At 39.9% G+C, this 12,950-nt stretch overlaps 1 long non-coding RNA gene across 1 annotated transcript in view; it reads left to right on the top strand.

The window, feature by feature from the left end:
* The window catches only part of LOC139678128 (uncharacterized), a 216,929-nt gene extending 210,005 nt beyond the window's left edge, over nt 1-6,924 (top strand). Inside the window, exon 9 of the long non-coding RNA XR_011698962.1 lies at nt 6,857-6,924. This is a non-coding gene — a long non-coding RNA (uncharacterized lncRNA). The remainder of the gene's footprint in view (nt 1-6,856) is intronic.
* Nucleotides 6,925-12,950: the final 6,026 nt, after the last annotated feature.

Raw genomic sequence — 12,950 nt, 5'->3', positions numbered from 1 at the left:
GCCCTGGATCGCATGTTGCAAGGCGGATACTATTTTCAAACGTTTAAGGGAAAGCTTTTGAGTGTAATGTGCACTTCTCTCCTTCAACATTTAAAGACTGCAGCAGTGGGAGAGGCATGCGGCATATCTGTAAAAGCCTGAAAGCTGATGAAATCTCAGTTAGATCTGTTATCTCCCAATGCTTTAAAGGTCTTCAGCTGGGAGATTAAAGAACAAGGTTACTGTGACAATTTGTTTACACGCAGGGAGAGATTAAGATCTCGTTGAAAAGGAATAAAAATAACATCATCTTGAGCTGTCACAGCATGAAACCCATTGTAATCAACACTGGTCTGATTTCAGGGATAATTTAAGACCAATTTATTATCTTAATTAAAAAAAAGAAGAAGAGAGAATTCAGTGTTTCAGAAGCCAGTTGGACTGCTAAACTATGATGCCTCTGGAGTATCTACATTTTATACACTCAGAAACTTTAAAGGTGTTCTGAAAGGGAAGCCAAAACCAAGTGATACAAACATTTCAGTCTATCTTAGTAAACAGTGGATTAATTATATGGTTAACCACAGAAAAACAACCCCAAAATTCCCAAGCACACAAAAAACATGAACACAGAAGGCATTTCTTCTCAAAGTCTGTTCTGATCCTATATGAAGAAGGTGAAAATGAAATAAACACATACATAGAACCCTCTTTGATTGTTTCATGCATATATTTTAGCTGTTTAGTTACAATGATAAGATCACGCTGAATATTCCTCAAAATTGCTGTTCTTGAAATTTAAAATCCCTGTTTCTGGTATCTAAATAAATCGACAAGCAATTCAGAGTTCAGAGAAGGGTTTGCTATGTTTCACATTTGTTATTAACCGTTACTAAAAAAAAAAAAAAAGAGGCCATTTCTACATTCTAATTTGTGTAAAATAGAAAAATCTGTAGCTCTCCAAATAAAATGGAGGGGAGGAAAAAAAGAAGACTAAACGGATTTGCCTGGCCTGTTTCTGTGGTGCTTTTGCACTTGTTTTTAGCAAACATTCATATGGTTATTTCTATCTTGCATGCTCGCAAAAAACAACTTTAAATTTGTTTTTCATCATCGTTCACCCTTGGAAGCTGATGATACAAGTTGCTATATGCTCACCCAGCTGGTGGAAGAAGATCAGGTGACAGAGCTTCTGGCAGAAATAACAAATTTTAAAAGCAACTGGGGGGGGGGGGGGGGGGGGAGGATAGGAAATGTACCACAAGTGTATCTCTTAAATGGAATTTGAATCAAACCAGTCAAACTGAAACTCTGTTTTCAGACATATCCCTCAGAGAAAAGGGTGGGACGGGGCAGATGAATTACTCACTGCAATTTTCCCAACTCTCCTATTCCGTCTGGTCTAACCCACTGGATCACCCTGGGAGGTTTTGTTAACCATTCCAAGCCTCTGAACGGACTCAGACATGGGTCAAATAAAAAGCTGAATCCAGGACCACCATACTAAAAAAAAAAGGGGTTATCTTGTGAATTCTCACCTAGGTGCAAAATAAGGACTTGAGGTGGTTTTGGGTGGGAATTTGCTACGTCCCAGCGCACTGAGGCAGAGAGACTACCCTGTCTTCTCCCAAAAATGAAGACTTTATAGCCAACTGCTCCAGTGTTTCACCATCTATAGCTGTAGGTATTAGCTGCAGAATGTTTCAGATGCCCAAACACAGGTCTCCACTGCTATTTAAAATCTCACGGTATTTTCCAAAATCTAGAACCTCATCTCAAGGGTGCAAGTCTCCTGCAGGTACTTTATTATATTTGCCAGCCTGCCTTGGACATCCTGAGGTCCCTAATTTTGCATTAAATATTTATATATAGGCACCTGAGTTTTCTCTTAACCTGAATGTTTTACTTTCTGTCCTAGCCTGTTGGGCTCTGAAGGATAGACTATTTCCTTCTTTATATGTTAAATTTCTAAAGACCCTCAGTTAAAACACTTGTGTTCATTTGGTCTCTTTTTTTCACAGGCCAAATTCTCTGGAGCTCTGCTCTCCCTGTAAACCTGTACCGAGCTAGTGCTGCATGGGCTGGGGGTCACTCAGGAGTCTGGCAGGCAATACTCCTACTTATATGTGCTAATGTCATGTTAGATTTGTCCACAACATTCTAACAGTGTTCCTTTCTTTTTAACTTGACATCTGCTCTACTTTTTACATCTTTTAATGAGGAATCACTTCTTTGCAAGGCTCACTCTTCATTCATGTGGCTTATTCTTACTCAGACTTGGGCCCTGAAATCTCCCATTTCCCCTCCCCCCGCCCAGTTTATCAATAACTCTTTGAATTTCTCTCATTTTCAGTGAGCTGGCTGCCCTCCCCAGCTTGGTGAGCTCTGAACAGTTAATACACATATTCTTTATTTCACCAACCTTAACGAACATGGTCTGAGGACAGAGCCCAAGGGAGCCTGCTCAGTATTGCTTTCCATTTTGACCCCTGATACATTACATCTGCAATCCCCGTGGTTCAGATATGCTTTTCTCCATGGTCCTTTCATCCACTTGCCCCACTCGGAGAGTAATTTTCCTAGAGATTTGGGGTGTGGTGTAAAGGCACAGATTTCAAAGCTACATGTCATTTTAGCCCAGCAGAGGATCTGTTTATTTCCCCTCTCCCACTGAATTCCTTTGTGCTGGAGCATTGTGTATAAAGGCAATATGAATAACCCTTAGCCATGTGGAGGGGGAGGTTTCTGTGACTCACACTACCATGCTTTTTTCTTCCCTCTTTGGTGCTGTATTGCCCATTGCATGTCCTCACTCCTGGCTCTCACCACAAAAGGCAGCAACAATCAACCAAACCACCGAGTGAGTAATCTGCTCACAAAGAGCCCTTTGAGCTCACAAAGTAGTTGCAGGAGGAAACGACCCACTGGGGAACCAGGTGGACAGCAAACATTCGCTTTCCATTACAAATGAGTTCAAGGGAAATGGAGTCACCCCACCATGGGATGCCAAATCCGTATCCAAAGCTACTTCCCACCATCCACACGAAACATACTTCCCTTTCTCTCACTCCCCATCTCCCCTCCTTGTTTACAAACACGTTTACAAGTACTTGATAGGTGACCTTATTTACTTAGTAACCTGTGGATTCATTTATCTTGAAATTAGCAGGTAATGAACTGGAAACCCTCAACAACCCTCCCACTAATTAACATGATAATAAGATTGTTTTGCTACAGAGGTACAATTAGCATGTATGAGCTAGAGGGGGAGAAAGATCAATAAAATGTCTGAAGGGTACTAGGAACCAGTCTCAAGAAGAGAACAAAAGAAAAGAGCTTTATGGGGTTACAACAGAAGCAACAACTTACAGGCCTGGTGCTTTAAAGATAGCCAGAGTAGTTGTCCTCCTGCCATTAGATTGCCTCCAAGTAGGCTGGGAGGAACTACCTGTATCTGAAACTTCTTGCCATTCAGAGCAGATTAACAATGTATGAAAAGTATTCCAGTCAATAGGTTAAAACATGTGGAGGGAACAAAAATAAAAGCTGGAAAAAATCCAAAACATATATATGGCATCTGTCCATAAAACAACACAGGTGTTAGATGGTGAAAGGGAACGATGTAGTCATTTAGTGCCCATAATCATGCAAGGGCTCCAGCACGTTATGTTGAGAAACCCCTCTTTGCTGTTCAATTGACTTTAAGGGGATTACTTGGGTAAGTAATGCTTAAACATAAATCTTTGCAGGATCATGCCTTTACATAGGGAGCTGAATGGGAAATGGCAAGAAAAAAATGCACAACAGTTTTAATAGGATCTCTTGGCTAAGTCAGATCAGTTTGACTGATGGAAGATAGGGAGAGCTCACATATGAGCATGATGATCATCTGGAGTCAACTTTGGCAATCAGAGATGTCTGTCTCCTAACATCCCTGGTTAGGTGAGAGAAAGCTGCACCTTTGCAGAGCAAGGAATGTGAAGGAAATGGGAGGATTTTTCTTTCTTACATTCATATTTGCTTGTCTACTAATGTATTTCCATCTCCATGGATTGGTGTCTATGGCTGTGTTGAGCAGAGAGATCCACAGCTGAGATGTAGGATATGGATAGATGTAAACATGGCATAGGAATTAGTGGGCTGATGGGGAAGAAAGGGTATGATGCTACAGCCTTGTTAGTCCCTCTATATCCTGTGAGTAAAACTGTATGTGAGTAAATATATATGAGTAAATCTGTATGTGAGTAAATCCTTACCTAAATATTGAAAATAAAGTGCAAAGTAGCATTCCAGCACTTGGTGCACTGCCTGATGTCAAGCTGAAGAGCCAGCCCTTTTATCCAGGTATTTCTGGGTAAATGAAAAAGTTTGTCCTTCAGCTTGGAGGAGTTGGTTTCAGGCTCTTCAGGTCTTAGTTAAGCTCAATAGGATTCTTTATTTTTTATAAGTTCCTGTAGGTAGTGGCTGCTTTACACAAAGCCATATTTTGCCACAGATGACTTGGGAAATGAGATCATTCACAGTTGCTTGACATAAATGGTAGGTGTTGAAGGCTCAAATCTGCCCCCAAGCTCTTTCCCTCACATCTGGTTTAACCCCACATCTGTCCTCCCCATCTATACTGACTCTTTCTGTCACCTCTCAAACTTTATATTGCACAGCACACTTCAGCACAAAGACTGCAGAGGAATTTGGGATAGTTGTGTATCTGGAATACAAGTCTTCAGGTACCACCACCAACTCCAGTGAATATTTTACCATGCAGCTGATTTTTGAATGAATGTTTTTCACCAGCCATTTGAGCTCACAGAATATTGTCTCATGGCATTCTTTAGAGTGCAAAAGAGGAAGAAAAACTATTAATTACTTTTGATTGACATTTTCCATTTGTGTGTGTGTGTGTGTAGGGGGGGTTGTTGTGCCTTTTTTCATAGAACCTCAGGTTTGAATTGGGTAAACTGACACCTTGCAATCTGATCTGACAGCCCTGCTTTGTGTGGGAGTTTGTACAACTCCAAAATTTCAGCTGTGAGACTTTCTGCGTGAGCAGTCATTTTATTAGAAGTTTTGACACCTCTCCTAGCAGGGATCAGTGCCCACTGTGTGAACGGAAACACCAAAAAGAGCATTGTGAGATGCAGAGTGGGAAAAGAATAAAAGAAGTTCTGTACCCAATAGCTGAAATTAGCTCAGATAAAGATCTTTGAAGACCCTTCCTCACAGTAATAATAGTAAGACATTAGGACTGTCCCACTATAATTATTATCATGGATTTACATTATACTTTAAAAATTTCAGATACCCACACAATGTTGTTAGATTTTGTTTCTTTCTTTGAATCTACCTGCTTTCTATTATCTGGGATTTAACTGTTCATGATTTCTTCTAGTAAGAGGACAGCAGCAACATATCTATTTTTTTTCCAACTTTGTGTCTTGAAATTTGCAATTTATTTGTTAGTGTCAGGCTCTGGAACTCTTGTCTGTACCTGTATGGGGTACACCAGCTGCCTCACGTGGTCCAGAGCTCATTGGTGCTATGGATTATGTCCACCTCTGTAATAACTGATAGGACTGATGAAAAAAGAACCAAAAAGGCACTGTTGATTGCATGATTTCGTATTTTTTAAATAAAGAAACAATTTCAGAAGTGTCTTGCATCCATATGGAGTGCAGCTGGGTAAAGGGAGTTGGTCAAGGGAAAAAAATATCAAGCAGAGACTGATTGCAGTAAACAATGTGAAACACAGCGATCTGGAGGAGAGGTGTGCAGAGGCTGCACCTCGGGTGCAATGCTGAGTGTAATGCAGAGACAGCCCCTGCAAACCCTGTCTGCTATCTTCACTTCATCCCCATTAGCTAAAAGGTTGTTTTTGTGTTTCCCTGAACATGATCTTGTGTGGGAAAGTCATGAGAATTAGTCACATCTAAAATTTCCTGTCTTTCTATCATGTCCCTGCCATACCTTTCTCATTAACTGGGGGCTTCTTGGGCAAATTTTGAACTGGGAAAATGGAAAACAAACCCTGATCCATTGTAGAAACTAGGCTGAGGGTTTTGTGGGGAGAAAGCAGGCTTATTTTTTTTCCCTGCTCCCACTCACCTGCCCTCAGCTAGGTTGATAAATACCCGTGAAGCATTTGCAAGAAAAGTTCCTAGGAGTTCATTGTAACGAGCAATCCTTCTGGCCTAGATTTGTATCTTCCTTGAGAATAGGTGTAATTTTAGATCTGCTTTGCAAGCTCTTTTTTTTTCTTTTCCCCCTTTTCTTTCCAATACTCCTCAGTACAATAGGAATCTTGTCCCATGGTGTGAAGCCCCTGCAGAGTTATAAAATTGTGTCACCTTCCCTGCCTCCCTTATAAGTTACTCTAAGTGACACTATTAAAAAGAAAAACCACAGGATCTCCTGGGATCAAAACAATGTCCTGTTGTTATCTTAACACCACTCCGTTTGGCTTTTTTGGCTTTTACCTTTCATTTCCTACAGCTCTATGCAAGCAGAGCTTGCCTTGCATTGTGCTCCATTCCATGCATGCATTTTCTCAGAGAAGATGCTTTTATTTCTGGAGGATATGCTGGGTGGCCAGAGGTTTCAGATTTCTTCAGCAGGGATTCATCTCTTCTAGGAAGGGGGAGGTTGGAGTGAACAGGCCAGTGAAGAAACTTTCATCTCTGTGCGGGAAAGGAGGAGAGACTTAGATGCTCATCACTTCCTCAGATGAAGATTTAATCTCAAGTATTAACTAATAAACTCCCTATCCCATAGGAGTTGAGACAGGGGGTGTGGGGGAGGGAATGGATTGAACATGTGTGGGTTTCCTCCTTTGAGCGGGAGTTTTGGTGGCCTGGAAAATGTAACGTGTTTTTCCTTGCAGATGCTCTGGATTGTGACTCACCAGGCTTTGCAGCTCAGACGGTTTTACAGAATGAGCTACCAGCAACCTCTTTGTCCTTCAAGTGATATCATTGAATAGGCTCAAGGTAACTCATATCTCAGAGCAACCTGCCCTTGTGAGTGAGTTGCTGCAATTGGTGTTGTCACACTTGTTAACAGCAACAGAAGTTCCCTGCACATGAACAGGTTTATCACTGTGTAAAAGTCCAGGTCCAGAATACATCTACATGTTACACACCCTTAAGTCTATTTGAATGTGTGATGTGTCCAGTCTCATTTTCTATGTTATACATTTCTGCAATGTGATTTTATTTGTAACTCGAAGATCCTGCTATTATATATTATTATAACTTGAGGATGAAACTCTTCATAATGCTACCTTGCACTTATTGTTTTTGACCCAAAAGCCCACAAAGTGCCTGACAAATGCTAAATGGCTTTACCAGAGACCCTGGAGGTCATTAATTATAGTTATATTCATTTTACACACATGCTAAGTGAGGGTTTCAGTAGTTTGCACTAGAGCATGTGGTGGCTTGGAATAGTGAGTGAAGTAGAGATAAGCCTCAAAGTTTTCTTCTAATCTACAAAATCTCCCCATGAACAGTATAATGTCAGCCTTTCAGCTTGTGCACTTGAGGACTGGACATGGAGCAAAGAATCAATTTTCTTGGAAAAGAAATTTTATTTTTTCCCAATTTTCTTAGGAAAGACCCATGATTACAGCCAACAGTCTGTCAGCATCCTAGAGCTGTACTCCCATGACACAGAGCTGCCCGGGACTGAAAGAAGATATTCCCCACCTTGCCCCTTGATCCTACCCTGCAGTGCATGTCCAGCAATGCTCTTTTTGACAGTCATGAACTGAGCTGTGGCCAGGAGCAGCTGCAAAACTCATGCACAAAGGGTCTTTGAAATGAGGATGATGAAGCAGGCTCAGCACTATTTGGATTTTGGGTGTTTGGTTGTGGGTTTTAGACATTCTGGAAGGCGAAGAGCTGTAGAACTGCATTTTCACAGAGTCATGGAATGAGTTTGGTTTAGAAGGAACCTTAAAGCTCATATCGTTCCAACCCCCCTGCCATGGGCAGGGACACCTTCCACTAGATCAGGTTGCTCCAAGCCCTGTCCAGCCTGGTATCGAACACTTCCAGGGATGGAGCATACTCAGCTTCTAAGTGCAAACTGTTCCAGGGCCTCACCATCTTCACAGTAAAGAACTTTCTAACATTTAATCTAAATCTGTCCTCTTTTAGCCTAAGACCCTTCCCCCTTGTCCTATCCAGTCTATCCATGTAAAAAGTCACTCTCCTCTTTTTTTTTTTTTTCTCTCTTTTAAGTACTGGAATGCCACTATGAGGTCTGCCCAGAGCCTTCTCTTCTCCATGCTGATTAACTCCAGCTTTTTGTCTGGCCTGTTGTCCAACCAATCTGGGAAGTGATTTTAGAAAAGGTAACAATCTGAAGGAGCAGTGTGTTTAAGGCAATCTCATCCTTTCTTGTTAAAAGCAGTTTTAGCATCCTAATTTCCTGTGGTCACTTCCAGCACTGGGAGTTGTTGCTGTCAGTGTGTGGTTCTGGGCTCTTTGCTGGAGACCATCCCATAAGACCACCCATTCCAGCAGTCAAGGCAGAGAGGTGAGCGCAGTTTGGCCCCTCGTTTTCACACAAAGACTTATTTTGATATGTCTCTACCATTGTCCCTTTTACCTTTGTGAGACATTTCTGAATGTTTTGAGGTTGCTATTTTTATTTTTCTGTTGCTTATTTTAATTAAACATGACTAAACAATGATTCTCTGGGTGGGAATCATTCTTCCTAATAACCACAGTGTGCATGCTAACTATACTAAAAATAAATCTTGTCTCTGACTAGTTAAAAATTGCAGTGATTTGTTGATGCTTTTTACCTGTCAGTAGTAAGATATAAATATAAATAAGTTGAATTACATTTAAAATATCCATCACTTCACATATGGAGAGTGGCAATGAGTGGGCTGTAATAATAAAATATACTTTATAAGTGTCATAATCATTCAGACACCAGGAACTCATAAGCCACAGATCTGACATTCAGATGATGAATTGTGATTTTGTTTTAAAAGCCAGGCATGTCAACTCCATGTGCATATTGGGAATTGTAGTTCAAGTGACCTCTGCTAAAATGCTGACCTTAACAATGACTTTGTTTTACATTTCCCAGAAACTTTTTAAGTAGGTGTGATACTTTCCAAATGCAGTTGTTGCACTAATACTTATATAAAGTAATTTAAAATATATTTGACACCTTTGTTGTGCTCATATATATTATATGGCACAGAAAATGAGATTCAGTGAATGGCTTAAAATTAATTCTATTTTGGGGTTTTGGTAACATCATAAACCCCTCGAGATACACCTGTGTGACATATGATATCACTGATAAGATAATATTCTTCTAAAACTCTACAGCTCATCCATTCTTTTATGCAATAAATAAATACATTAGATAAATTACATCATACATACGGATGAGTGTTTGTATTGGTACAGAGGAAAGTGGATTAGAAAACACTCAAGGGAGACTCCATGATCTGTAGGGATGTTAAAGCTGATGGAAGAAGGTTGATTCAGTGGACTTCAGAGACCTGGATTCTGCTCCAGTCTCTGCTGCAAGTTCCTCCTGTGTGACCTTGGACACGCCGTTTAAACCTAAATCCTAAAAGTATTTAGGCTCCTGATTCCTGTTGAGATGCCTGATTCATGCTGATTTCAGCAGGAATTTAAGATCTGAAAAGGAACTGAGCACTAAAATCCCTTGAAAGATCAGGGTTAAGTTTCTCTGAGGCTTCAGTTCCCTACTTTTAAGATGGAGATACTGCTATTTCACAGGCACTTTGCTTGGGTGAGAGCATGAAGGATCATAAGGCATCATGGTCACAAATGTGTGAAGTGCTGTCTCTGATTCCCTGTGAATAGCTGCATGAACTATATAGATGTAATTATAGTCATATCAAATGAAAACACAATTAAGTTCCAGAATTGGAGCTGATTGGCATAACAAAGCTGAGATTTACTGCTTCCTTCACCAGACCAGTGCAGGTTCTAACACAAATCATGCCTCTTAGCCTTCAATTTGATAAACTTTCAGCTATTTTGACATGTAGAGCCAACTGCAGCCTACTCCATCCTGACAAAAAGAGCCTAACAAATGGATTTTCAGTCACCCACTGAACAGAGCTAGATGACAGATCTACATGAAATCCTTTTTGGAGGGAAGGCAGCCTTTTAACTTGATTGATGAAATTATATCTAAATCTGGTAGATTTGGAACTTCAAAGGCATTTTTGCCTACTTAGGGCATCCCAGATGAAGGGAGTATGCTATTTGTACCAAACTCCCATGCTCAAGTGGTTTGCAAATTGACCCCTTTGTAATAGGTTAAAGGTTCCGCGCTAGATAACGGTGGTTCATTTTGATTAATTATGTCAGGGAATTAATGTATGATTACTAACTTTTAGCAGACCCTGCTCTTTCTGACCTCGAGCTGCTTGTTTGTGTGGCTGGTTGTAATTTTCGACCAATGGGTTACGAGAGGTCACTGTGTGGTCAGCATATTTTAAACAAAGAAAAGGGAGGTGGGGAAGGGGGAGCAGAGAAACAGCAATCTCAGATCAGAGTGGGTGGACTACAGTTTACTGGCCTGACAAGGGAGATTTGTTGAGTGTTTTAACAGTAGATTTTTATATATTTACCCTTTCCAATAAAATATTCTTCTGAAGAGCTAAGAGAGTGGCCTGGAAAGATGTTGGAAGGATAATTTAACAGTTGAATGTTAAGCCCATAATTGCACTTCATACTGGTTTCAATAGTAGAGAACCTTGTTAAAAAATAAATTGGGCAGTGTTGTGTTTACCACTTGGATTGGCTGAGAGCAAGGCTGAAAGCTTCTGATTAAGCCATTGCCTGGGAAATGCTGCTTACAAATTTCATAACCAATCACCAAAGAGTTAGCAAATGTTGATAAAAGAAGGTTTTGTGGGGATTAAGCTCCATTTCATATTTTAAACCCTTGGGTGAGTATGTGAAGCCATCTGAGAGCTTCTAAATACTAGAAAGGAAATTTGTGAGACCCAATCCTGTACAAACCTCTGCCTGCTGAATCAACTGTATTCACTGTGTTCAGTATCCTATTCAGTAGAATTGCTCATGCTGAAAGAGAAGAATATGCCTAGGTCTTCACAGGACATTGGCCACACTATGAAAATCATGACAGAGTACTGTGTAGATGAAGGGACTAGGAATCAGAAGCCTTAAATTCCTCCCGTCCTTGCACAAATGTGTATTCTGATTGTGGCAGAGATCTTGAGACAGCAGGATATAAGAACATACTTTTAAAGCAATTAAAGTAGGACTTGAATTTGAGAGATGCTACATGCTAAAAGCCATTGAAACCAGGGATGTTTATCACTTGTGAAAATCAAGTAATAGTGCAGTGCCTAAGTATACATAGAATTAAATAATGAATAGCAAATGCAAAAACAAAATTGCTATTATTTTACCTGTATCTTGTGTTAAAAATGGGTCTAAAATGTCTATCTTATTTCTAGGAACACTGAGAGGTTTAGTGCATTCATGTTTGCACTGTGCTTTATGGTCCTTAGATGAAAGGCACTACTGATGCTTAAAGAATGATTATTATTGTAATACTTATTCTAAGAACAATAGGCACATTTGTTTTATTTTCCACCAAGCCCCTTTAAACACCAGGGTGTCCAATTAAGAATAAGGGCTACGATTTTAAGGAAACTTTGTAGTTTGTTTTGGAAACCCCAATTTTGCTATACTCTTGATTTTACCTTTTGGCCTAAATGGGGTTTTGTAGTTGGCTTTGGATCTCCTTAATTTTGTTATTCCTTGTAAAAATGTGCTCTCGCCAAACTATCTTTTGCATTTTAAGTAAGAATTCTATAAGCAAGTTTAGTTAAAGGAGAAATGGATGTGTGGTGTTAGTCATGTCAGGAAAAGACACTTAGGGCTAAAAAGATGTGAAATTTGAAGGAAGGAAAAAATTGAGAAAAAAAAAGAGAGAGAGATGGGAAATTTAGGGACAGTGAATATGATAAGACTATGTATGGAAATAGAGATACCAGTGGCATCAAAGAAACTGAGAATCTAAAGCAAAGAGAAAAATAAATATTTGGAGTTTATATATATACATATGAACCTGTGTACATGTCTTTTATGGTTTCCTAAAATTGTGTGGGTCTTCTAAAAACCACCTCATACAAAAGGAAGACAAGTAATAAGATTTAAGATTTTTTTTTACAGGCACTGGGAAAAGCAAAACTCAGATAGGACTGAAGGCTGAGCTCTTATAATCAGTTGGCATAAGGCAGATCATTGCTGATTGCCCTGCAGCTTTTTCAAGCCAGCCTATGCTAAGCATAATTCAAACCAGTGTCTTTTGCCACTTGGCAAAGAAAGAAAAAATTTGTGTCAGGCTGACAATTCCTTAATCCAAAGTCCTGTTCACAGAGGGAGCAAAGAACTGATGCTTTAGGCATTCTGACCCTCTTCCACGCGTCACAACCAGATATTCAGTTTCCTGGTCCCTGCTTTGATTATTAGATGCAATTGCCTTTTGAGCTCTTCATTTAATGGAAAGTCTCATAGCTGCTGTCAGAATATGGATGTCACTATTATTTACTTATTTAGTCATTTTACAGTGGGGTTCGGGATCTCAGGCAGGTCATTGTACACACATTTAATAAGTGACAATCCTGCCTCAAAATGATTTACAATCAGAACTGTTGATTCAGGGAAGTACTTGCACATACGTGCTCTTCTGTAATCACAAAACCACATGTTAACTTGCTGTCACACATCAGATGAAAACTTCCTTCAGTGCTCTCTGTCCAGAATTAGGTCCCAAGCTGAAAACATAACAACTAATTGGAAAATAAAGTAGGGGAAGTAAGGATTTCAGAGCACACTAGCAGGGTTTAAACACTTCCACAAGAAAATGATATTTATGCAATTGTGTTGTCTTCTGTCTTTCTACCAGCAGTAACTCTTAAACTTGGCCAATGTTAA

The sequence above is a fragment of the Pithys albifrons genome, chromosome 13 (genome assembly GCF_047495875.1).
Source record: "Pithys albifrons albifrons isolate INPA30051 chromosome 13, PitAlb_v1, whole genome shotgun sequence".
NCBI lineage: Eukaryota > Metazoa > Chordata > Aves > Passeriformes > Thamnophilidae > Pithys > Pithys albifrons.
This window is presented reverse-complemented; position numbering and strand designations above follow the sequence as displayed.